Raw genomic sequence first — 27,773 nt, forward strand, 5'->3', positions numbered from 1 at the left:
GTTGATGCATTCTGTTCTTTAATGTTTCAGGACTTCAAGTTTAAGAAAAATCCTGTAGCCAGAGTTCAGAAGGATGATTCAGATAAAATTGCCTGGAAAGCAGTCATTTGCCTGAATTTCTGTGTCTGCACCATGTCGGGTCCTCAGATAGCACAGGGTGACACACAGCCATGAACTTCACTGAAACTCTGCTCATTAACATTGACTGGGGATCCAGCTCTTCTCTGTGCCAGGTCACTGAATATGTAAGAGGGGCCTGAAGCATATGGGTTAAGGGAAGTAAAAATGATTTCAGCAAATTTCTCTGTTGCTTGTATCCAATGTAAACTTTTGCTGTTGTAAGTGTGCCTTGTTCAGCAGAACAAGTTTTTGGAGTTCCAAGGATTTTTCCCTGCCTAACTGAAGCATTCCTATTCATCACCCATCATTTTGTAGAGTGCTATCCTGAAAACTTCTGTCATGTTGAAGATTAAAAAGGGATTAAGAGTGAGTAATGGGTTTTTCAGGTAAATTTATGTACACACAACAGCACATTAATTGTTCAGGTTCAGTTCTCCAGCTCAAGACAAATACTTGCATGTTTACATTTGATACTCTTATTTGTCAATTCTTGGAGCTGCTGCTGCAGGGATCCCTGAACAAACCGCCTTAGCAGTCTTCTGTATGTTCTTTCTTATATGTGCCACCTCTACCCCTGCTCCCCCTGCACAGACACTTCCCTGCAGAATCCTAGCCAGCAAGGTTATGCCAGAACTTAATTTGACTCGCTGATGTTGACTGCTTTGCAATGCCCGGCCTGCTCAATTCTGTTTTCCCTCAAGGTCAAATTTAAGACTACTCAGAACGCATACTCAAACTGGCTTTGGCAAAGGTAAAATATATGTGGAAATGATGATAAAAATAAATCCTTGCATTTTTGTGATACTAAATAAGGAATAAAAATCATGTGACGTAGGAACAAATGGCCAGTTTCTCACTTTGGCCAATATCCTGTTGCAAGAGTATGTGCAACTGGTGGTCAGTGCTGAATGAGTTTTGGATTTTTTTGAACTTTGCAAGAAAACATTTTTTTTTTATTTTTAAGAGTGAGGTTTATTGTAGACAAAGATGTTACTGAAGGAATCCTCCTAATATTGTCCGCTTAGTTGGAAGAAGTTTGTGCAGGTATTCAGTAATGCATTAACCATCTGTAGGGAGCTATAAGGAAAAAATCTTCATAAATTACTGAGCAGCTTTGCTGAAGATCAGAATGTTTCTTCAATTTCTCTTCACAAAAGGAATCTTGTCTGTGGGACCCTGGATAGTCTTTTCACCATTAATGCAATCTGTCGTGCATTGTGTGTGGGACTGTGCAGTGACAGGGGCTGTAAGAAGAGAAAATCTTGGATTTCAGTTTCCTACTTGGTTTGGTGTGTTTAATACCTGTGTTAAACAATTAGGTCATTTAGAAGTTAAAATATTGAGTTAGGTTATGGAGCCAAGTTATCCAGTTGGCCGTAACTGTGAAACTACTTACACTTGGTTCTCTTAAAACTAGGTACAACTTACTTTGGTACTCTTAAAAGATCCCTTTGAAATCTGGGCCCTGAAAATACAAGAAAATACCTAACATAACATTAAACCACACTGTAATTCAGAGCAGTGTCCTTATTTAGGCTTTTTCTTCAAAAGTCAGGTCAAACCTCTCTTCCATCTAAACTTTTAAAATTTTTTAATCACAAGCTGTTTTAAGTAAACTTTCTGGACTCAGAAGATACTGGAATTTTGACGTATTTTGATGTATGCACCATGGGACAATTGCTCTATTTCAGGATGATATTTGGTTGTATTATCCATGACAAGTATGCTGTTTCCCTTGTCTGTGTTTGTAATCTTAGCAGTATGCTCTTGTCATAGAAAGAGGGTATGCTAGTCTCTCAGTATAAATAAGAAAACCCAAGAAAAATAACCACAGTGTGACATGGGTCCCCTTAGAGCTGGGGACAATATTATGAATGCCCTCTTAATGAGGGATAAAAGAAGACATTTATTTTGCTTTGGAAAGATGTGGAATATTAGATCTTACTCTGGAAATCTGGGCTGTGACTACTTTCTGCCTAGCAGAGTGCAAATTTTATGTTCTGTGTAGAACTGTATCCTGGTCACCACTTTGAATTAATTATTGACTGGGTGAGTGAGTCCTGTCCACTTTCTAAACCATAGCAGAAATATATTTCAGTGAGATGTCAAGCTGAGACTATTCGAATGAGCAGATTTTAAAAAAGAAAAAAAAAGGTTAAACATATTTAATGACAGAGTAGCAAAATAATTTGCTATAAATGGACAGGTGCCCGACTTAAAAAGAATGAAGAAATCTCCTTCCAAACCAATGAGTCTCAGATATTTTTATTTAAAGTCTAACATATATTCAAGAGTTTAACTGACATGCCTTATTATTTACTCTGATAATCTATTCTGGAATTATTGTATTGCTCCTGTAAATGTACTAGTTTCCTCCAGACAAAGGACTAAATGACTTTCACAACAAACTACATGCGTTGCCCAATACATGCATCACAGAAGAGTGCAACGTGTTTATATCATCCTTTTCTTTCTACAATCCTTAAAACTTACTTAGAGGAGAAATCACAGCTGCTTTTGTCTGAAGAGCATCAGTGTTTTTATGACTGGCAAATATGACTGGCAACGTGACTCGGCTTTAACAACAGTGACCTAGATCTTGCAATAACAGACATTATCTCAGTAGTCATAATGGAGACATCTGAATGCTTCAGTTTTGCATAAGTGAGACTGTATGCAGACAGATTATACCATAGCAAGCAGTTCCCTAATAATCAGAACTGCTGTGCTGTATTGACATACGGTTTGAGAGAGACAGTTTAAATATTATCAGTAGCTTTTCAAGCATTGAGTAAATAGGGCATATCGGTAAGTGGTATGGATGAGATAGCAAAGTTATGGATTTTACACCGGCTTAACTTAAATGAGACTATTTCCAGCAGCAGTTGATATATGTTTATAATAGGACAAAAGACAGCTAGGACATTACCGAGACATTGCCCAGTCTGTCTTTTGACAGAAGAATAGCATTTTGAACCATCCCTAGTGGACTGCCATCATACACTTTTACCTGCCTGCTGATTGCTGCTCATGGTACTAATTTGATCTCAAGCTTATTTTGACAGAAAAGCATGTCTGTTGTGACAAAAGCACCCTTGCACAAGATATTTGTGGCCAACACATTAATGGTATGAGTGTGGGGCCCAACTCTGAAGATTGCCTGGTGACTCTGGCTTTAGCCAGCTAACACTGTGTTACCTCAGTGAGCTCTTCAGGTTCCTAAAGTTACACATGCACCAGAAAAACTTTGATGGGTCAGAGATCAAATTACTTTCCTTCCCCTCTTTTGCCCTTCCTTTCTTCTCTCCCGTCCCCACCCTCTGTCTGGCTTTCCAAAGAATGTATATTGATTTTTGGCCCTAAATTATCACTGTGAGACAATGATAGAGTCTCAGTGTTGTGAGATTGTGGCATTGTTGTGCACTGGTCAGATTTTTATATACTTTTTCTAACAAATAACACTGCTGCTGTCAGTTTTTGATCATTTAAAGTAAAGACATGCAGAGAGTAACACCTCAACATTTTAAGGTGCTCGAATAGGTGCATTAATTTAACAATATATAAATTATTACTACATTGCATCAAAAAATGCCCACCTTTTTGCTGAGTTAGGACTGCATCTAAAGCGCTAAAAAGAGATCCATCAGTGCCTAAGGGCTTTAAGTTGAGTCTTTACATGAATTCATGGATGAGTTTACTTGGAAAATATTGACTGGTACTGAAAAACAAGCTGGACAAAATTAACAGCAAATCCTCTCAGCAAAGTAGATCTGTTGACTGTCAGCTGCCCTAGATTTTAAGCGCAAAACCACTCTGACGGTTGCTGAGTATCAGTGGCTCAGAGAGTTGGGGAAATTAGCCTCTGGTGGTGAGAATAATTGGATTCCATTTGGGGAACTTTCAAACTTTTAATATTTTAAATATTTGAGTGAAGGAAAAGTGGTTTCTTTTCATTACTGTATTTGAAGGGCTGGAGGGTATTTTCTTTCTCTGGTTTTAATCCCTAATTCTCCTCAGAGGATCTTAGTATACACGCTGCTTTATAAAGGCCACCTTTTGTTGTCCTTACTGAAGCACCTACCTCCCTCCTCCTCTTCCCTCCCGAGAACACCCTGTAAGTGGGTCAATAAAAACTGGCACAGTGAGAGCAATGGCTCCAAATGGAGAAACAGGTATCACCTCCAAACATCCCAAAAGCACACATCCAACTTCAACAGCCCTCCCTTTTGTCATAGGTAAGGTTTCAGTGAGGCTTGAGAATATCAGAAGAGTAAAACCAGAATTGTTCTTAAAAAAAAAAGGTCATAAAAACCTCCCACTACTTCCTCTTGAGGATCTCTAATGTTTCCTGCATGTCTGTAGAGGGGCTGTATTTGCAGCAGTAAGTCTATTTATTTTTATCTCAGATATAGTGCTAAACAAAGGGATTCTTTTTCCCTTTTATCCTTCTAAACTGAGTTTATGGGAGGTCTCTTTTTTTCTCAACCCCAAACCGATACAGATAATAATTCACATCCTCTTCGATTGCTCTTTCCAGTACTTCATGAATAGCTGTTAATCTTAATGATCCTTCAATCCTATATTTGAATGGACCACTACCCATTCCCCAAACACTGGAGGATGTATGTCAGGGCATACATACTAATTAGGCGGAATTGTGTAAGCAGTTTTTCCCAAAACCACCAGGGCCAGTTAGTCATCCAGACATTACATAATAAAAGTTCATCAGTTGAAAAGAATGTTCTCAATCATTTATGCTCAGTAAAAGAGAGGTTTTAAAGGTACAAATGGAAATTAGATTCCCTGAAATTCAGAACTGAAATGTTCCCCTTAGAAGTAACAGAAATTACTACAATTAATAATTTAACTGAAAAGGCTCATATACATGCATGTGTATGCATCTTTATCTATCTCTGCATTTCCTAGAAGTTGGCTTAGGAGCTTAGACTGGAACAAATCTGGCTACTAGAGAGAGCTCCCCTGCATTTAGGGAGACATTGCATGGCCACAAATGCTAATCAGCACAGCTAAGACAGCATCACACTTCAGTGACCACAAAAGAATTCCGTTTCGATGGGAGATGTGGAGGTAGAAGAACTGCATCCATGTGGGTGTCAGTGAGGCTATAAAACCCAGAGCATAATGCACTGCAAGGGAGAAGGGATGAAAAACCACTTGCAGATGTAACATTTACAGGGACAAAGTGAGGGATCCAGAAGGAAATATGACAGAGAAAACTATGGAAAATGCTTATGGCCCTGAAAAAGAGTCTAAATGAACATTCAGAAGAATGCATTTTTCTACTTATCCAATATAAACAGCAGAGGGAATTTTGAAAACTGGGTCCTAGGTATGTGGAAACTTGATCAGTTATTCCTGATTACCTTGATATAACTCATACTACGTGGCTTAAATGAGGCTGTGATAGGTACACAGCTTGTGTCAGAAAGAGAACATTTAATTATGTGAATCTGATTAAAAGCTACTGCATTGTAACAATGATAATAACTAAAACATCAGTTAAAAAATATAATGAATAATTTTAAGGTGCTGAAGATGTCAGGGTTCATTATTTGATTTTAAGGTCAAATTCCAAGTGCACTCTATCATTCAGCTTCCCCTTTTATGGAGAGATCATTGAAGAAAAGCCAGAGGGAGGAATGATGAAGGGGAAAAAATAGCGCTTCCAGCAGATCACATAAAATTGTGCACTTTTTTCCTCAAAGATTGGGGTTAATCTTTTGTAGTTGTACTTGAACTTAATCTGTCTTGATTTATAAAAGGTATTAAATTTTCTTTTCTGAACTTATCCCTGTACTTCCAGTATAAAATTTTACATTCAGTATTCTCTCCGGACCTGGGTAGTTTCATTTCCCTTTACCCATCTCCATACATAGAACAAGCAGCAATGATTAGACTGACAGAGCATCGCTGTTTGCTCAGCAACAGCACCCATTCACCCCAAACCCTTCTTTGCAAAGCCTGAAACCACTGCGTTATATACTTCTGCTCTGTAACATCTTTCCTCTCGTACAGGGTAATGCCACTTTCTAAAATGCAAGTTAAGTTCTGTGAAGAGTTTTGAGTAGAGTTTTGCTTCAATTCAGTATTTCGACTTGAAATTAAAGGATGATTCTTCAGCCAAAGTTCTTTTTCTTTGGAAGAAAAGGTGAAGGTTCCACTCATAGAAGTCTGTGAGGCAGATTGACTTCATGATGAAACTGCTAACATTGTAGAAAAAGTGCCTATTGGCAGAAATGCACCTAAGCAATTCTTTCAAAAGTCTACGGTCACCTTAACCTCTGTAGATAAAACCAAGCTTCTCCAATGTTACTAGATTTAAGAGAAATTAGGTGATTTTTTTTATTTTTGGTCAAATAAACATACTTATTTCTTGAAGCTACATGTCAGTAATAAAATGTGAGAATGAAATATGCTCTTATACGTATCTCACTGAAGGTAAGTTGGTGTTTTTAGCAAAGATTTTACTGGTATTAGTAGAATACTATAGGAGAATTTGTGCTATTTGTAACATTGAGACAAATTCCTTTCTGATTGTCATCTTGAATCATTTTTACTGCTTTTGCACTTCATTCTCCATTCCTGATTGCTATCAGGTAGACAGTTCCTCTTTTCTTCTTCACCATCTTTAACTCTTATGAACACAAATTAAACCTCTTTTTAGCAGACTTTTTTCTGATCCTTCCAGCTAAGGAAGGATCTAAAGCAAACAAAAAGAAATCATTGTCACACAACAAGTTGTGGAACTCACTGCAGCTGGCAGTTTTGGAAAACAAAAGTTTAAGAGTTTTAAAGTAAGAATATGCATGTTTGTGCAGAACAGGCCCACAGTAATGTTCAATGTGATGGTTGCATCCAATGTCCACTCCAGAAGGTCCATCGCCTCCTGCCTACAGAGGACCTGAGAATAAGAGAGCTGCCTATCTCTAATGGTCTTTTCCTGAACATCTCCCATTTGCCATTGTTAGAAACACAATGACGGACCAGAGAGTTCTTTAGAGCGAACCAATACTTTAGTTCCTGTGTAAAGCATTCCTTCTCCCCTCAGGGCCCAAATTTGCCTGCTCAAATACATATTTGAGCTGCGTTGCCAGTGTCCAGTTTAGAATGAAAATTCTTTAGGGCAGAGGTAATATCTTCCTTTCAATGGCTGCCCTGTACTTAAAGTCGAGGGCATAAATAATCGTAATACTAAACACAAGGAAAAGTCCAGTTATGCCCTCGTATAAGTGAGAAGCAGGATGCATTCTCTGACATGGACTTCTCTGTTTATGATTTACATCAGTGGTTGTCTATGATAGATATTTTCATAGTGATTTCTAATTTTTCTCATGGCAAACTGAAATGGAGAGTTGTTTTGTGATAGTCTGAGATTCTTATGTAGTTGGCTTTTTCAAGTCTAATGGTTAATTCTTGAATGGGGAGTGGTTTCTGCAGATTTGATAATACCAAATGGAAGTTGGGTGATGTTTTTGCCTTTAACATATGCTTAGATAGGTATCCGCAGGGCAGCGTCTCAAGAATAGAGAGGAGAGAAAGGATCTATCATCAACAAACTCAAGGACTGCAGCCCAGAAAATTCTTTGGTTTTTAATGTGTTCCATTGATAAGGGAATGTCTTACCGGTAGGGAGCAAAAACAGAATGATCAGCCCTTGTTTAACTGGAATACTTTTTAATGAACAGATCTAGTGGTCATTTATTCAAACATTAATTATGAAATGTTTGCACAGTTCTTAAAGTATGTATGCATTTCAGTATGACCACTCATGGATGTTATCTTAGGGGGTGGCAGGGTAATATTGCAGAGTGACCGGAACCTTTTGAACTCATCAGCGTGATATCAGCAAGTAAAATCTCTGCAGTGCTCTGACCTGAGAATGTTTTCATTGTAGTTGTTGAAAGTCAGTGTACAAGACTGGCTTTGGGTCCACGTGGTGGAGAATGACAACTTGGTAAACTACACATCAGACAACTGATTTCTTACATACAGAGGAGGGCAACCATGTAGGAAAACAATAAAATCTATTACTGAAATTAGCCTTCAAACAGGGGCCCCTTAAATGTCAGGAGAGGTTTTGGAGATGGGTATTATCAGTATTCATAGAATCATAGAATACCAGGTTGGAAGGGACCTCAAGGATCGTCTGGTTCAAACTTTCTTGGCAAAAGCATGGTCTAGACAAGATGGCCCAGCACCCTGTCCAGCTGAATCTTAAAAGTGTCCAATGTTGGGGAATCCACCACTTGCCTGAAGAAATTATTCCAACGGCTGATTGTTCTCATTGTGAAAAATTGTCCTCTTGTGTCCAATCGGAATCTCCCCAGGAGTAACTTGTACCCATTACCCCTCCTCTTTTCTGTGTGACTCCTTGTAAAAAGGGAGTATCCATCTTCTTTGTAGCCACCCTTTAAATACTGGAACATGGTGATAAGGTCTTCCCTATTATTAATATTATTAATATAGTATTAATAAAGTATGTTCAACTGTCTCCAGTTTACGGGGACAATATCCGGTTCTTACCTGTGAGACTTGTGGAAAATGTCTCTGCCACCTATGTGCTTGAGTAGATATCTTGCCAGTGTAATACTGCCTAACACAGGGTCAGGAATCGCTGGCAAGGTGCCAAAGTTTGTCTGTGCTTGCTGTAGCACAGCGATTTGCAACATGCCAAACTACCACTCTTTTGTAAGTGAGAAGCATCCTCAAATGCAGTGAGCCAATTTTCCTCCAATAGATCCTTGGAGTAGCAGCCGTAAATCCTGTTCTTGGGCAGCCTGGGTGTGCAAAGGGGAATGACACCCTAATACCAAATGTATCCATGCTTACTGAAGGCTATATGAAGGTTTCCTTTTTGACTTAGAAGTCATTTGCAGAACTTCAACCTGGCTTACTTGAAATAATAGAGCTGTCACTAATATGATATTTTTTAAAAGCAGGTGCAAATTACACCTTTTTGCTAGAGCCTGCTGGGTAGTAGCAGAAACAAAACAATAGAAATGAGGCAGACCAGTGAGAGGAAGCAAACATAAATCTAAGATGCTGAATCCTAGGGAGACAAGAGTAGCTTCCATTATGAATAATTCTGCTTCCCTTAATTTATTTCCTGTCTCCACCCCCCAGCATTTCTATTATTCTATAGGGCATCCTATTAGTGATTTAGATCAATAGTAGACTTCCCAAGATGTTTGTTCTTCATCCAGTTTTACATGCAGAATAGTTGGGAGGGTGTGGACACTAAAGGGAAACAAACAGCAATGCTAATTTCAGTATTTCTTCATTTGTAAATCAAACTTTGTTTTGCATGAGTCTCTTTATATTTGGTTGGTTAAACCACGACATTGGTCTTTGCAAACAATAACATACTATTTCAAGTGCATTTTAAGTCACTATGATTTGATTGCAAATGTTGTCCTAATGAGTTCTGGATATAAAGTGGAGAGCTAAATGATGGAGCCTTGTTTTGGAAAGTCTGTTGTATTTAGTTCTGGCTTAGTAAATGAAGCAATAGCTCACAAAGTGTTCACAAGCTTCAGAAAAACTGTATATGGTTCTGTATATAGCTAGAAGGATTACTGGTAGGTTTTCAGACAACATTATGGCTCATAATACTGCTGTTTCAAAGTCCAGGTTTGATTTTTGCTGCTTAGATTAATTTTGAAAAAAGGGTGCTGTTAGGAATACTTGTTGTACAAGAGTCCTGAAGTAATATAATCTCATCCCTTCTGAATGTCATAGAAAATTGGTTCCTGTCTTTTTTCTTCCCTAAATAACTGTTGTTTTCCTGGTAACTCTTAGGCTCATTCTTTTAATCACTTCACAACGTGTAGAGCTGATGGGTAGGGGTCTAGAATATTTCCCCATCCCCACAGGCATTTTCACAGTGCAGCTGTTGATCATGTGAACTTATTCATGTTTCCTTCACAGCTGACACCCTGCAAATGTCTGGCGTGCCTGGAGATGGTAAACATGTGTTCAGAGCAAAAGGAGCATTCTTCTTATAGGGACGGCATGTCAATTTTCTGAGAGGTGAGGGAGTCTGAAGTGAAAATAAGGGTTTCTTCAATTGCATTAAGACAATACAGACCATCAATGAATGAGAAGAAAGCGTGTCATGCTGGGGTATGGATCTAGCAATCCAGACATCAGAAAAACAATTATTTTTCTTTATTTTTATTCCCTTAGAAGTAAAGGGTTTCAGAGCAAAAAAGCTAAACGTTTCACAGATTTTAGATTTTTAGCTTGTCTCACCTCACTTTTTTGTAAGAGATTTTCCTTAGCTGCCTCTTTAAAACTCTCTTTTGCTGTGGAGTTTATTAAAATTTTGACAGCTGTCAGACTAGGGATGTGCTGAGAATGCTGCCTATCACACTGACCAACTGTGTCTCTGCTTCTTTGTTCTTCCATCTGTCTGTCTTTTTCCATTTGTCATTTTTTGTCCCACTCTCGTGCTGTAAGTGCCTTTGAGACAAGTAACGTTTTTGCAAGGTGTTTTGTACAGCACCTACACAATTGTTCCTGATGCATGTCATCCACCTGTGTTTTGTTCCATTTATTGGGTTCCCTTTTCTAGCTGAAAAACTCCTACCAGGTGAAAAAAGATCAACCCCCCGTTATACCAAATACAGGAAATCTCATATGAATGCAATTATAATTTTGACAAGGGTCTAAAATGTTTAAAGAAGAATCTCCAAGACATTAACTTCTGTGAGTGCTTGCTTCTTCACTAAAGCAGAGCTCATGCCTTTATGCAAGGATTGAATAGTCCAGTCAACTAATTAACTATACCTTCTGTCATTTTTTTTAACCCTTTCACTTGGGAGTGCATGCATGTTTCCCTCTGTAACCTCGTGAACCTAATATAAGAGTGAATTGTCATTTGAGGTAATCTAACCATATTCTTTTCTCTATTTAAGGAAATAATAAGGCTACAAGGACACATTTATTGCATATCAAATTATTCAGGTCTTTTGTGTTCAGTGAAGCTCATTTAAACAAAAATCTGATAAAGGAATAAATATGTAATGATGAGTGAAATAACGCATACTGGGTATAGATGACATATCTAATTCTAATGATAACGAACTTAGTACCAAAAGATAGACATTTATGCTTCTGTATTCTACATTGCATAAATCACCCAATTAAGTATGTTAGGCTCATATGCCAGCAAAGTGCACAGCTGTGTTTAAGGTTAACCCTTAGAACACATATCTGTCCCCACAATCTTCTTTTCTTCTGGTAGTGCATGCTCCATAACTACCTCCGAACTGCTGATCTTTCTCAATCTTTTTCAACAGGAAGGATCCAGTCTACTGTTGGCTTTCTGTTCGCTCACCACCTTGCTGAAGTCCATCCTTCTTGGTACTCCTCACACCAGTCCTCTCCAGCTGCTCCAGGCAGTGAGCCAACTGACTGCTTTGTAATCACACCATCTACCTCCTTGAATCGTGAAGATATGTCGTCTTTTGTACTACTGCTCTGTGGATGAATCCTTATCCTGTCCTAACGAGGATATTAAAGATGAGGCAGGCCTTAATATCTGGGAATAGTATTTTCAAGAGTCATATAAGGCACATAGATACACAGACAGATGGATTGCCTCTCCAGTGGATGGCTTGTCTTGGAAACACTCATTGATATTTCAAGTAATATTTTCCAGTTTCCTAGATATATTCTATTTATCAGACGTAGCCCAGCTACAGAATGGCCAGTTTCTAAGCACTCAGCTATGCTGTAGGCCTCTCAAGCTGTAGGGAAATGGATTTTCACCATTTGCAAAAGTTCATATTTTGCTAAATTATTTAAAAAAAAACCAAAACAAACCCACAAACAACCAAAAAAACCTAGCATTCCCAGCTCCCAACACCTTTCCGTATTAGAAAGAAAGCAAAACTCTTGTTTTATACCATGAGAGATTTTACATTTCTGTCTTGCAGCTTGCCTTTTTAGGGGGGGAGGGAAAGGAATGGAAAAGAAGTGTCAGTCTCTGAATAACAAGTCCCCTTTTTCCTATGTAAAAGTTCTTCAAGAATGAAACAGATAAATTTTACCAAGTCACTATGAAGCAGAAAGAAAAGCTGCAAAGTAGCTTTGTGGAGTATTAATAGTGATTGTATTTGTGTAATTTTGGTTTATATTTTTCAAATAACAGCATGTTAGAAGTAAAAAAAAAAAAAAGACTATACTGTAAATACTAACATGTTAGGACTGATCTGTCTGTTGCTTGACAGAGTGTTAAAACCCACTACAGGAACAATTACTCCCAGTATAATTTCATGCTTCACTGTGAAACAGATACGTACCTTAAACATATTTTAAGGCATGAGACTTGGTCTTACTCACATAAACCCCTATTGGTGTGTCCAATCCCATCTTTCTTAAACCATGTCATAGCATTGAGGGAAAAACTATGTGTATATGACTGAGTTTGGAGGCTTGGACATGTTAGCAAGAATAAGGCAGTTTAACATTGTGCATTAATGAAATAGAATGAAAATAAATGTCAGCTGTGTCCCACCCATACACCAGTTCAGCAAAGTGAATGAAGCAGAGAGGACAGTAATGACCACAATGACATACAGCAAGGCGTTATGGCTGCACACTGCATTCTGTCTCTGAGCGGTCATTTGATAACACTGTGATCCAGGAACATAGTCATTCCTTTCTGTACATTACCATAGCATGACCCTGCTCAGCTTTAAAAGCAGGTTTTTTGTGATTATTTTTGTCCGCTTCTTACTTTATGTTCTATTTTGTATCAATGGGGATAGAACATTTTATACAGATTCATCAGGGAAAGGACTTTTTTTTTGGGAGGTGGGGGGGTGGGGTGGAGGGTGTTGTTCAAGACTTTTTATGTTCACAATAACAGGGCTTCTAGGCTTGTGTCTGCATGAGATGAACTGCATTTTGCATCATTGTCTTCACCTTCACATTTGGGGTTGTTACCTTCACCTCCCTCTGTTACTAGCCCTAAGGCACATGTTATCCCATATCCACATGCATTCTGTCATGTCTCATTCTTTGACTGAATAAAAACCATGTTCGGAAGATGGCAAATGAAGGGCTGGATTGAATTCTGTAGATATGCACGGAGGAGGCACTCACTCTTCATGCAGATTTCCCCCTTCCTGCATCCAGGTGGTGGTTGTGGGAAGCAGCTGCCTTGATTTTTTCCATCTTTCTTTTGTGGAAACCATATGGGGCTTCGTGCAAGTCTGTGTTTATATATCACCTCTTGTATGCAATACCACATTCAGCTCCAACTTTATGGGAAGTACAGCAGGTTCTATCTACCACAGCAGGCATGGTATGGATTCAACAACAGGACACCACGAAGCAGCTTGGATGGACTTCAGCTCTGTACTCTGAAATCAGCAACACTGTAAGAGGTGGGACTCTGGCTCCAAAACTTCTCTGTCATCCCTCTGGGGGTACCATGGTAAGAATTTGCTGCTCTCTGGAAGAATTTGAATGAATCTCAGTGTGTAGTGCTTTTCTTTACAATTCCTCTATTTGGAAAAGGCCATGAAGCCCTTCTAATGAAAGGGGTGCATATCAGTATTTTCACACAAAGATATTTCTAGAAGTGTTTACCATTTGAACTACTGGTTAGGAAACCTCTTCAATATCTATTAGCAATGATACAGACAGATTTAGGGTCAAGAATGGAATTTTCACAATTTGAACCTTGAGTATGTTGATTAAAATTTATTTCAATATAAAAGATCCCTCCAGGGACCTACCTTCGAGGACTGTGTTTTTCAAGGCTTGATTTGCATATCACCTAAACCTGTCTTTGCTTGCTTTTACTTGAGAGAATGGATATCTTTGCACTATAGTTCTGTACTTCCTGGCAATTTTACAGACTGCTCTTCTATGGCAAGTTAACATCATTGCCACTAGCCCAAAGGAGTTGCACAAGGTGAATGAGGGTAATGCTATGTTAGTGTCTAGTCTGAGTATCAAGAGGGAGGACAATCTCAGTGCAGAACCTCATATAGGTAATGCATCCAGTCCTAGTGAAGCATATACATCAGATTTCTTTGTGGCTTTGCTGTGAACCTTCAGTGGAGCCAGACAATCTTTGGGTTATCTGTAGAGCGCATTGAGAGAGAGAACATTAATTATTCTGAGGGGAGAATTCTTCTCCCTGCTTTACTCAATTCTGCACTGACAAAATATATGCGGCTTTCCCCTCATGAATCTACTCTGTATTACGCCAATTTTTACTTAGCAGATGGTGATCTGGTCTCTACTTCATGCTGAAACCTGTGACCCAGTTAGCTGATACAAGGCAATTGGGGATGCAAAGAACAAAGCTTTCCTCGCTTCTGTTTCCAAGTAAGTCAGGTCAGTGTTACTGCCAATAATATTCTCTTCTGTATTTTTTATACACATAAATGTCATATACCTATGTTGGTATTCTTTGGGGATTAAAATATAGTATTGATTGTTTATACCATATTACTTTAGCCATCCCACTGAAGTCAATAGGAGTATCCACACAAGGAAGGAATGTAGGTCTGAGCCTTTGATTCCTGTAGCATTCTTCTTTAACCAAACCAAAATATTACTCTGTGTTTGGATTATGTTCAGTTGCAGCTGAGAGATGATTGTTTGTCTTTCAGATTCCATTCACATGACTATCTTTTCATAACTGATATATGATAATTTATACTTCATGCTCTCAGGACTATGTCATGTAAAAAGTAATATTTAGATAGCCAAATATCTGACACAAAAAGTATAGGACCATCACACACAGACACACTTAAAAGTCCAAGAAATCACATCTCCCCAGTTGCTCATATCTTTGCCTTTCACTGTTTGTGTTGGTTGCCTTTCAGTAAATACAACTGCAGATCTTTGGCCTGTGCCACATGTCAAATAAGGATAAGAACCCTGTACCTGGAAGTCAGTTTTCAAATGTAAATGGAGCAGATATGTAAATCTCAACAGTTTCCCTATATAGTATATATCTTTAAACTGCCAGATTATGCAGGTGTATGTGCAGGGGGTAACTTGTACATGCAAGAACCCATTTATGACGATTAAACAATTTGTGTGTGGAAAATAAAATATGTTTAGAGCATGCACTTTGGCATGTACACACTTTGCCAGAGTAATTGATGGAATGAATATTGAATACCTCATCTAAAGACACAAAAATATACAACTGCCTAAAGTCACTAAAAAAAGAGCAGAGAGCAAAGGTTTTCTATATTCCCCCCCCCTTACAATATTTTGCCAGATTCTGAGTATCTTATTCTGTGTGCTGTCTTGCTTAAACCCAAGGTAATGATAGGAAAGCTTGACTATTCTTTTTTTTATTACTTTGCAATTGCTAGGGAAATTGTAAGTAGCTAGAGTTTAGATTTGGAAGTATTTAACTACTCCACTTCCATCTGAATTAACATATAATACCATCTTTAATTCTGTATTTATCACAGAAATTTTTTTGCTTGAAAGATATACTTCTGGGAATATATTAATTGTCCTGTGTCATAATATCACTTCTGAAAGGAGTACGTCTTTAAATATTAGAGTTCAGTAGGACTGTTCTTAATTTTTGCTATAATAATAAATACTGAATGTCATACCTTTTCAAAGATCCAAATTGGAAACTTCTTTTATCTCACTAAAATGAGTGGAAGCTCCACACATGTATGTATGAAAGCAGGGATTTGTTACCCCAAATATACCTTTCAAGGATAATTGGAAAGGATTAATTTACTTCATGTGGCTTTAAGGGAGATGAATAGTCTGCTATGTTCCCAGGAAATAGAGAGTTCGGAATTCTTTACTTTTGCTGGTGCAGAGTTGTCTGCAAAGTTTGCATGCTCAAGTAGTTTTAGGTGTACCTGTCCTTGAAGAAGTAATCCAAAACAGAAACTCAGGTTTTCCCTGAAGCTTATTCATATTGCTACAGCCTTTTTACATGAAATTTTGAATATGGAAAATATTTTATCACTTTGTTTTTAATATTCACGCAATAGAATTTCTTTCAAGTGTCAAAGTGGAATAAGTTATACATGTGTATATTTATATGTATATATACACCAAGACGTAGAAAACTGTGTCAATAGAATTAGCCCATATAAAGGTTGGTTTAGATGTATGCTAGCAGGTCCAGTTTGAGGCAGAGAGGCTCAGACTGAGAGGCTTTTTTCAGTCCTGGGTGGGAAGCTGGTTAATCAAGCTCTTGTACTACTCATCTGCTCCCATAGTTTTACCTGAGCTGCATTTTCCTTGCTTAGCTCCCCCCTTCTTATGCAAAGTCTCTGGCTCAGCAGTCTAACTTTGACCTATTTGACCTTGCCCATTTCCTTTCCGCTGCAGGGCAGTTCAGTAAAGGTACTGTGCAAGCAATCCCCTTTCTAGCATACTGCCAGTTGGACAGAAGCTGACATGAACCTTCTAGGAAAGCTGAGATGTGGTGTAATATCCAAACTCACCTGCAGTCAGCAATTTTAAAGTGTTATCTCTGAAAAGCAGAGGGGATTGAGTGGATGTGCCATGGAAGAATTAATGGAATATCCACTTTAATGCTCTCCTAAGAATGAAGGCATGTTCTGCAGATATTCAGTCCAGCATGTGTGCTAACACAGCAGCATTTGGGTCAGCTGGACCTCCCATGAGGTGAGACTCTGCAGACTCTCTGCGGTCTGCTGTAGGTGTCTCTGGGCTAGTCCCCCCTCAACAAAGAGGTTCTCTAGAAACAAAATCTCCAGGAGCTGTATTTAGACATATAGCTTCAGGGGGGAAGGAGTCCCAGAATCCCATTAGGAAATTGATCAGCTCTAGGGTTGCAAGAGTAGCCAATGGTGTGGGAACATCTACTGCACTGGTTGGTACTAAGGTACCAGCATTCAACTTTTACAGATGCAGATCAGAAGTCTGCATTTCTCCCCTCATCATAGCTGCATGGGCATCTGCTTGAATGTAGAGAGTAGGTTGCTTATCAGCTGGTATGGTGAGACATGGAGTCAGCCTCAGCTGCAAACTCAAGATACCATGAAATAGATGAGTTTTATAAGGTATATAATTTTGTGAGGCAGTGTAAAAAAACAGTGACAGCTACCCAAGAGTGGCTGTAGAGTGGCTATAGGGCTGTAGAAGAAAGTCTTTCTACCTATGAAACACCTATAAAACATCAGTAGGTGATTTATAATGTTCTTAAGTGGGAAAAGATACTTGGGATAGGACCTATTATGCTTAATGCTGTCATCTAAAAGGTATTTACTCTGTTTTAGTTGTGCAGACTTCCTCTTAGTCAATGGATCTGTGTATCGCAGAGTCCTGTCTTGAGCTGAAAGCTCAAGAATGAAAAAACTGTCTGTTCACTCATTTGAACACAGAAGGTTGTTAGACAGCTAATTTTGAGGAAATACAGGTAACTTTGTGGAGAAAACCTTAGGTGATGCAAAGCCCACACTCGTTCACAAAAATGGTTTCACGGAGGATGAGAAATGCCTCAGATCCTCAGAAATCAAAATAACCAAGCGCTAGTCAGATGGCAGGCCCATGTTTTACTGTGCCATCAGCAAGTCAGCCTATTTATCCTGCGGAAAACTGACTGCTGCCTCTTGTTCAAAGCAGGGGCTACACCCATTTCTTTGCTCCTGTGGCAGCTCCTGGTCCTCTCCTCCGAGTGCAGCTTTCCGAGTCTGGACCTCCTACATTTCCATGTTTGTCGGCAAAGTGCATAACTAAAACGGTATTTTCATATTTCAGTGCAGCCGAGGCCCCTTAAAGCAGAGGGTTGCAAGTGTGAGAGAGAGATATGTTGTTCCCTAATGGCTTATTACCATCCCATTTGCAATTCAGATCAGTTCTAAATTGACTGAAATTTTTAAACACATAGCAGGCAGTTTAAACTAATGATTGTCTGGAGGTTCACATCTGACATGAACTAAGCTTCTGTTCAAAACAAATTGCAAATAATTCTTCCCTTAGAGTCAAAATGTCACTTTTTACACTGTGCATTGTTGCCAGATTTTGTCAGTTACATTAAAAAAACCCACACCAAAACCCACAAAAAACCTGCTACCCACTGAATGTTCTGAATTAGAAAGCAGAGTGACACTGGGGTTGTTTCCCCCCCCCCTTTATTTACAATAATGTATATGCGTGCCTGGCTCTCTGTAGCCTGATGAAAATTCCTCCTCCCCCCTCCCCAGCTCCCTGAAACCCCGCAGCCTGTGCTGAAGGCCCCGGGAGCAGCGGTAGGCCCGAGTTGCCTAGCAACCCCCAGCAGGCAGTGGGGCCGCCGTGGCCTGCCTCGGCCCGCCAGCCTTTCCGCATTGCTGCCGGGGTTAATCGCTAACCCCCCTTCAAACCGGGCGTTTCGCCTTGGTCCCCCTCCCTGTTGCTGGCTTGCCCAGGCCTACACAACTGTGGTCCTGAAAGGGTGTCAAAGGTGGCTGCGGCATGTTGGAGGGACGACGAGCACCCCACAGATTAGGTTCCACGTGCCCCAACGGGATGTGCTGATCGTTGTGCTCTTTGGTGAACAATGGCCGGTGCTGGCACAGAGCTTCAGAGCTGCCTTTTCTTCTGGCCATGGAGGTGTAGTAAAATGGGCTTAATCCTTCATTGTTTCCATTTTTCAGCACCCTACCTTGTCACGGCTGCTTAAAGAAGTATTCGGAGTTTGGGTTCAATTCCATCAGGATTTCAAAGTCCATAGGTTTGATGGTGATAAAAAGGGAAGCTCTTTAAAAATGTCCAGTGGGGTGGAAGGATATGTTTAATATGTGATTGAAATTGGGTTTCCCTTGAAAGAAATAATCCATCTGAGGGGACTTGCTGGAGAAATCTTGATAACTTGCAACCACTGATAACTAATTATGAATAGGGAGGTATTTGCTAATTTCTAAAGGGAACGAGTTTATGTAGAGAGAAAAAAAAATGAGTCCAGTTTCCTTTGATGTAATCCTTGTGTATTTCTGCTTTGTAGGTGCTGGCCACAGGGATAAGGTTTGGGACAGTCTTCTTTACCCATGGTGTTACTGGATCAGGTATCTTTGTTAGATGTTACTTGAAAAGTCTGTGTTACTTAACTGACTTGTGGCTATCTCTGGACTCCAAAAAAAAGATTGTTTTTCAAAAATTATCACAAAGAACCCTCTTATGTTCATCAAGCTACTTGTTCAGTTGCTATTTATGTTTTCATCTTGAACTGTGTATTGGTATACTTTGTACATCATCGCATATCTCAAAAGCTTTTGCATAGCACGTTGTCATACTTACTGTTTTTTTTGTCCCTTTTTCCACTGAGAAATATTTCTTGAACTGTTGTTAAAATGGTGGGTTGATGGAGATCCTGGCTCAAGGAATATTTTGTCATGAGAGAGAATATGGTGAAATGACATGCTTCTTATCTACTAAAATGGCAATTTCACTGAAAACTTTAATTTTCCTTATGAAAATTGTGAATCCAGAATTGGTTTCAGTCAATACGTAGGAAGAAATCCTGAAGCATCATTTGATTGGTTTGATTTAGAATGTCTCTGTATTTGTGGGGAGGGAAAAGTTGAAACCAAATGAAAGAGACTTTTCTGTGCTAAATGTCAACTTTCCTACTACATGTTCATTGCATGTAAAAAATTGCATTGCATGGGTTTTTTTTAACTGAAAGGAGATGGGAAATGTAAAAAAGCATTTCTTAAGATGTTCCTAACTTTATGATCTTTTTGGGAATATCTACCTGCTTGTAACTATCTGCCTTCAATATATACAATTGAAATGTGATATACTTTGTATTTTACAAACAACAACAACAATAAAAGTCTCAGCTTACTGATTATGGGTATGGATTAATATAAAATAAGTTTCTGCTTTCAAAATGAGTGCTTATGAGTGCTTATGAGTGCTGCCTCTTTCCACTATATAAATCTATTATGTTGAAGACTAAGTTTAAATACAGTTTGCCCTGGCTACAATTAAATATATATAAAAGAAGTCTTGCTGATTGGTTTTAAGGTTAGAACTGAATCGAAACCATCTTTCATCTGTGAAACATGAAAAACCATTTTTCATTTTTTGATTTGCTAGAGGAAGTGGATGCCATCCAGAAGGACCTTCACAGGCTTGAGAAGTGGGCCCATGCAAACCTCATGAGGTTCAACAAGGCCAAGTGCAGGGTACTGCACCTGGGTCAGGGCAATCCCCAGCATCAATCCAGACTGGGGGATGAATGGATTGAGGGCAGCACTGTGGAGAAGGACTTGGGGATACTGGTGGTTGAAAAATTGGACAAGAGTCAGCAATGTGTACTTGCAGCCCAGAAAGCAAATCACACTCTGCACAAACACCATAGCTGTCTGTATCCTGGGCCGCATAAAAAGAAGTGTGGCCAGCAGGTCAAGGGAGGTGATTCTCCCCCTCTACTCCGCTCTTGTGAGATGCCACTTGGAGTACTGTGTCCAGTTCTGGGGTGCCCAGTATAAGAAAGACATGGACCTGTTAGAGCAGGTCCAGAGGAGGGCCACAAAGATGATCAGAGGGCTGGCACACCTCTCCTATGAAGAAAGGCCGAGAGAGTTTGGGTTGTTCAGCCTGGAGGAGAGAAGGCTCTGGGTAGACCTTATTGCAGCCTTTCAATATATAAAGGGGGAGTCTTGTCCTGTAGTGACAAGGGGCAACAGTTTTAAACTGAAAGAGGGTAGATTTAGATTGGATAAAAGGAAGAAATTTATTACAATGAGGGTAGTGAGATACTGGGGCAGGTTGCCCAGAGAAGTTGTGAATACCCCATCATCACAAGCATTCAAGGTCAGGTTGGATGGGGCTTTGAGCAACCTAATCTAGTGAATGATGTCCCAGCCCATTGCAGGGGGGGGTGGGCTAGATGATCTTTAAAGGAAGGTCCCTTCCAACACAAACCATTCTATGATTCTATGATTCAGTGCATGCTTTGGAGGAGAGCATGTGGTGTTTCTTGACCATCTCTCTAAAATGTGTTGTGCATGTTCAAGACTGTAGCACTATCATTCTACAGCTTTGTGCTGCTGTTTTTTCCCCAGTCAGATTTATGCCATGACAATAGATATATAATATTACCCTTAATTTAGGCCAAGTTAGAATTCATAATCCCTTTGATAAAGAGGCTATACCAGGTATGTCATGCTTTGATACTAAGGTGATATGCATGATATAAATAATTCTACTTTTCCCTCTCAGAGCAGTGGTGAACTTTTTTTTTTGTGAGTTATGACATACACAAGGGTTGTCTAGAGGACAGAAAACATCTTTTGCAGAACAATGCTACTATCTACCATTGTATTAAAAGCTTCAAGATTTGTTTTTGTATGAGTCTCTTTATGTCTTATATTCACCTAAACCTTACTTTCACTTAGATGGAATCTCAAGTGAAAATAAAAATAAATGGGTATCCTAAACTTCTTGCAAACCATTTCTGATGCTGTTGCTTTACATTTTTCATGGTGCCATCCATCAAAAGCTAATCTCTCAATAAACTCAGGCTGTGCATTGCAGTTTCTTCCTTCACATGGCCCTTGAGAGAGCATGAGAGAATTTTCTAATACGATGAAGTATTTTCTAGTACAAGATGATAAAGAACAGAATCTTTTTCATTTTCTCACTTTGATGCAACAGGGACACAGAAGAACAGATTCCTTGCAAATAACACAAAAGCCACTTTAAAGAATTGCTGAGCTGCTTTATTGCATTAGCTTTGACATGAGGACCCATGGTCTCTGTTGCATGGGTCTCATGAAGATACCATGCAAATCAGATTAATTCAAGTAGCTTTTGTCATATTAAGTTATAGTACATGTGCTGTAGGTCCAGGATGTTGGAACATCCAAAGGGTTCTGAGGCTTTAGTTAGGCTTGGATAATCATCAAAAGGCTTGGAAACTTTTTTGAGCTATATGAACTATTTTTGTCCGTGAAATCAGGCTGGAAATCTCCCAAGAATGGCTCCTGGGGAAGATTATTGTTATTTCAGTCATCTGGATAAAGAAAGGGCCTATTGTCATGTATGATTATTGGCCTAATCCTGCAAACCATGCACAGTGCTTTCAAACATGAAGTCAGTAAATGTAAGCACAGTAATATCTATATATATTTCAGGAATTATTTCTACCTTAGCAATAGAGTGAAAAGAACGACAGAGAGATAAGCTATGTTATATACCACACTTTGCATACTTCTGATTCTTACTTGTTTGAATTTTAAGTAAACAGAGCAGGACCTTGCTGGGAAGGGACCCTTTTTTTGTTCTGTGTTAGTGTACAGTAATGGTGACTTGGTTGATGAGTGTGGGTCTAGTAATTCTGATAGTACTGTAAAAAATATAATATTCTCTACTAACTTCTGACTTATTTGACACTGATAGCTGGAGAGAGGTAGTCAGCTTGATAGTGAAAAAAACTCCGTCAGTAAATGGGAATATTTTCAGAGTTAGTCGTTTAGTGCACAAACTAATTCCTATTCATAGAGTGCACATGCATGTTATGTATTTTGTATTCTGCAAACTCCTTTGCAACGTGGTATATGCTACAAACGATGTGAGTTTTATAGTTTCTTTGATATGCTAGTGAGTTGTCTTAGCATTTTTGATGACTCACACTGTCACTCATGTGAATTAATAAGTGATCTGTACTCTTCAGTGTAATGAACCCTATCATTTATTAAAAAGGGAAAGTGTTCCCATAATTAGTGTGGTGATGTTTGACAGGAAAAGTGAATTTTTGAGGGACTACTACTATTAAATATTGTCAGTAAATACTATTCATTTTTATGCTTGGCAAAGCACTTTCTGATAGCAAACTGGATAAAATGTAAAGAAATGTTTGTTGTAAAAGTGTTTTGTAACAAATTTTGACTGGTGTCTATGCCGTCATTTTTTAAATGGTTGTGAAATACAGGAATTCCCAGTAAAGGGCTCTGTCCAAGACATGTGCTTAGGACTTTTAGTGAGTCTCAGTGTCAATAGCAAATAGGAAATGAACATTCATCTATCTATACATCAGTACTTTTTGAGCCGGAGACCAAGTGTTTCTGTGACCCTGAAAGTCTTTCTGTAACCTCCTTTCACTTAGTTTGTTACCATTCGCACTGTGTACTGAGGAAGAAAAATAAGATGATGTGGACTGGCCAATACTGATATAAAATGTTACCGCTCAGTGAAAGAACTTCAGAACTCCCTCATGAGGAAAGGAACAAAAAGTTATTATATCCTGCAATTCTCTTTTGAATGCATGATTTAGAAGGCAGTATGCCATGACAACTTATTCTTCCCCAAAAACCAGAATGTTAGCATGAGATTCTAGTGCTTCCTGGATGATTAAAAGAGCATAAACATGGTGGTATGAAAGAGAATTAGTGACAAAGTAAGCAACAGGGTTTGTTTTTTCCCTCAATGCACAATAAAATTATAGATTGAAAGGTGGGCTCTGTATTTTCCTTTAAAATGGCATTGTATTTTCTTTGTGTTCCACAGAATCTGTCCGTGGGACCTTAAAAAAAACCAACCAAAAAATCAAAGAAAGTGGGAGAGGTCTCTGAACCTTTTGTTCACCAAAGATAAGGACAGTTTGTACTACTTTCACCTGGTTGGAAAAAAGATATAGTTCAGAGGACATTAGGCACCATTACTCATGTGTTTTCATCTCCTCCTCATAGTTGAATACATGAAAGGAAATGAAAAATCACTATGAGAAAATGTACATTTTTTTAATGTTCAATTATGGGAGGAGATACCTAAATATAGCCTTAAAATCCCGATGATAGATATTGTTGAAATGTTATCTGATAGTCATTGAGTTATTTGGGGGAAAAAAGTTGGAAAACCATGGCTTACATTCCTACTGTTTTCCAAGACTGATGTTTATTTGAATTTAGCTTCATTCCTAAAGATGGATATGAGCATAAGGAACTTCAAAAAGGTATCATTATGTTTTAAAACTAGTTTTAAACCTTTTTTTAACACTTTATATAAACCTATGGGTAGTCAGTCTTAAATTTCAATTGAATTGAACATTGAGGCTCAGCCTCAGTCTTCAAGATTTAGCAAAGTAATTTGCAGGCACAAGTAATTAAGAGCTTGAGATAGAAATAGTCATATATGTAAATAGCTTTACAGATCAGTAAACCCAGTAATTTCAGTGGGAATGTGTATGCCTGTGATGTTATTCCCATGCATGATTGTAGTATTTGATTTCTATAGTGTATAGATATATACATAAATATGATTACAGAGTTTACATCTCTGAGATAATTTGTTGCTTGTATACATTTCATTTATAATAAGCAGACTCAGTTTAAAATGTAGCCCTCAGAGAATTTCTGTTGTTCAGAAATTAAACTTAGAAGATAGGTGTCGTTTCTACACTGTATCCCTTGTTATTAGAATTGTGGATTGCCTTTGAAATAATATTGTGAAGGTAAACTGTATTGTACAGGTGAGTTGCCAAGTTACAGTCTCTTTTATTTTTCCTGCTAGAAGTTAAACCATTGGAGGCTTTTTGTAGGATCTGAAAAGAAAAAAAGAAAAAAAAAAAAAGGATGGTAGAGAGATTGTCACATTACTAGTTAAGCAGCTGATTCCAAATGACATATGCTGTCAGTAAAATCTTCCCTTATTGGCTTTGAAATCATCCTCAAAATTATTTCTGTTTGCTCCAATGGTTGGATATAGTCCTAGAGTCTAGACACAAGTAATGAATAGCAAGTTAGATTTTTATTTTGCATATCTCTATTGCTCTGTTGTGTTCAGTGATAAATGCTCTCAGTGATGAATTGGTTTGAACTTCATACCATTTAGATTTGGTGTCACAAGGTCTTATCTTAAATTTAGTGCCATCTGTGGAAGCTTGAATATCATTTTCAGAGGGAACAGAACTGAACCTGTATTTCAGCCATGTGGACCTTTCCTTTCCATTCCTATCACTAAGCAATCTTAAACAAACAGAAGTAAAGAAACCAGCAGAGATTTAAATATTGCCAATTTGGGTATTGAATAAATAATTAGAAAACTAGCCATTTCAAATGCTGGAAACCTGAAGTAGCCAGAAGTTAATACACTTGGAAAAAAACTCTTATTGATATCAGTTTCTTTCATTTAGAAAGAACATGCTTGTTCTAAATTCAGTTTTACATAAAATAAGAGATTGGCTATGTAGCTATTTTTATTGGACAAAAGACAATAGTTGCTCAGGTCTTATGAACATGGACTGATTAACAAAATATTAGTGAGGTAAGAATGTATTTTTCCTACTAGCAACTGAAAAAAAGAGAATTGCCAGTTGGCCTATATTGTGGCTTGAACATTCAGAGTCTGAAGGCATTGTCCATGCCAGGGCACTTGACAATGAAGGTGTAGCTCTGAATGTGTTCATGGGGTTCGACATCTTTCTGTCTCTGTGACAGCTGTGATGACTCAGAATATTAACCAGATCACTTTTAAATACCCCTTTAGCTAAACAGCTGCAAACCAGATAGCTTTTCAGTTGTTTAGAATCTCTTTTTGTCATTCTCTTCTATCTTTCTTTATGAAATTAAAAACTCATAATTGTACTAAAGCCAGTGCATGCAAGTTTTAAACAATTGTTTTAGCACTGTAATTTTTAAGCAGTTAATGAAAGTCATTGTTTTAGATCTAGTCATGTAAGTGTAAAATTATGAATGTCTGCCCTATTAATCAAGTTGCTTTTGAATTCTAAAGAGATTCTGAGGTAGGAGTTTACTCAGCGAGACATAATCGTTTTTCCAGCTCAATACAGAGTAGTCTCATTATTCATGTTTTCTTTTGAATAAGAACTCACACTGTAATTCTAAGCACTTGTGATAATTACAAAGGAAATTTTTTCTTTTTTCCCTTTAAAATGCTTTTTTTCCCATTGGCATTATGACAGAAAATAGAATATTATGATCAGATTAAATTCTAGTCTGGGCACTTGCATTTTGCCTTGCAAATTTTACCCATTTTATTCCTTGACTGTGGTGTCGTACAGCTGTGTGTTTTTAAACCACTGCTGCATATGCCCCAAGTTTTGTGCATTTCAGAGCTTATGAAAGATGTCAGTTATGACTGTCCAACAAGGAATTTGTTTGCTGTACAGGTGATTTTATATATATTAAAAATGGGCTTAGTATATACTTATCCAGATAAAGCCTGAGGCAGTCAATATGTGAAAACATGAAGAGATTAAAAGGCCATTATATATATACACACATAATTAGAAATGCAAGAATCATTACATCCTTGCAGAGATGGCAAAAATGAGACCTTTCTAGCAGTTGGTATTAACTAATCTCTGACATAAATACCTATTATGGCTGTGCTTATTCTGTTACGGTAATGAGAGGCTTAAGCCCTCAAACCCGTCTTCTCTGGTGTTTTACTCTTCCTCCAAGCTGGCTCAACTCTGGAGCAATGCAGCAGGCTTGTCTAGTGGGAAGCCAAACCCATGAGGAACTGATTGAATTTAAGCTCCTCTTTGCTGAAGCTGTGTGATGAAGCCAAGGCCGAGTTTGTTTATGGCTTACAAAGACAGTATATGGATATGGTCAATGGCTCCAGCTGCTATTTGGCTTCTTACTTGCTGTGTGACTGTAAGCCAGATTTTTTCAAAAGTAATCAATTGTTTTGGTCTCTCCAATTTTCTGATGTTTAACCGTAGTGTTTTTAAATGAGTACCCTAAAAACTTTGAGTGTGACTAAACCCAAAGTGAATGGAGACGCTTTAGCTTTAGGACAGCAGACACCTTAGCTTAGCTAGTGTCTTTTTATAGCATGAAAGTTTTCTTAGCAACTGCAACCACCACATCACTTGTGAGGAATGTGAAGTGTAGGTGGATATGATATGGATGCCCAGCATTTCCTATTGGGACCTACTGAAACCTATTGGTTCCTTTGCCCCCTCAGATAGTCAGCTCAAACGTAATGAACCTTCCTTTGGAAATGCCTCCTCTGCTAAGTCAGTAGGGACATAGGTATACCTGGGTCTCTGTCCTTAATATTCCGGATATGTCTTCTCTCTCCATGGACCGCATGGGGAATCAATGGCTATGTTAGCCAGGGTGGATTTCTTACCTTTCTCTCCCCTACTCAGACAGTTTTTATACAGAGTAAAAGCATCAATCCAGGTAGATTGGATTTCAGACCATACTTTTAGTTTAGAGTCTTTTTGATGTCCCTCCTTTCTGCACCCCCCCCCCTCTTTTTTGGAGGGGGGAGTAAAGAGCAATGGAAGTAAGATACCCTGTCATCAGTAACTGAGATCCAAAAAGAGAAGCTACTGCTAAAGGTATAAACCATACCAGCTATTTTTCATTCACTGATACCACTGTTATGCGCTTTTGGATTTAATAACATTTTTATTTGTATCTGCATGATCTGGTTATCACTGAAATGCTACTAGGTGAGGAGATTAGACAGAAAAGTGTGTTCTTGTCATAGAAGTAATTTATGACATCTTAAAATACCAAGACAAATGGTGCTAATAGTTGCAGCCAGAATTCACAAACATGCCTGAAAGTTACTGATGATCCTGATACTGTACAGTGTGACTTTTCATAAAGTTTGCAATGAAAAGTGGCAAAGCAACAAGAACACCATGATGAATGATTTCAGTAAGTGATTAGGCCCGTGAGTAC

The 27,773-nt window shown here is 38.5% G+C and overlaps 1 long non-coding RNA gene across 5 annotated transcripts in view; it reads left to right on the top strand.

Annotated features, from left to right (window-relative positions):
- Positions 1-20,631, top strand: part of LOC143156732 (uncharacterized) — a 35,032-nt gene extending 14,401 nt beyond the window's left edge. Inside the window, exons 2-6 of one of the 5 annotated variants that reach the window (XR_012994681.1) lie at positions 11,442-11,789; positions 13,446-13,585; positions 14,381-14,496; positions 19,106-19,166; positions 20,203-20,631. This is a non-coding gene — a long non-coding RNA (uncharacterized LOC143156732). Of the gene's footprint in view, positions 1-11,441; positions 11,790-13,445; positions 13,586-14,380; positions 14,497-19,105; positions 19,953-20,202 lie in introns of those variants that run through there. The other 4 variants (XR_012994680.1, XR_012994684.1, XR_012994683.1 and 1 more) reach the window with 4 other exon arrangements.
- The last annotated feature ends 7,142 nt before the right edge of the window (positions 20,632-27,773 follow it).

Source organism: Aptenodytes patagonicus, chromosome 2 (genome assembly GCF_965638725.1).
Source record: "Aptenodytes patagonicus chromosome 2, bAptPat1.pri.cur, whole genome shotgun sequence".
Lineage (NCBI taxonomy): Eukaryota > Metazoa > Chordata > Aves > Sphenisciformes > Spheniscidae > Aptenodytes > Aptenodytes patagonicus.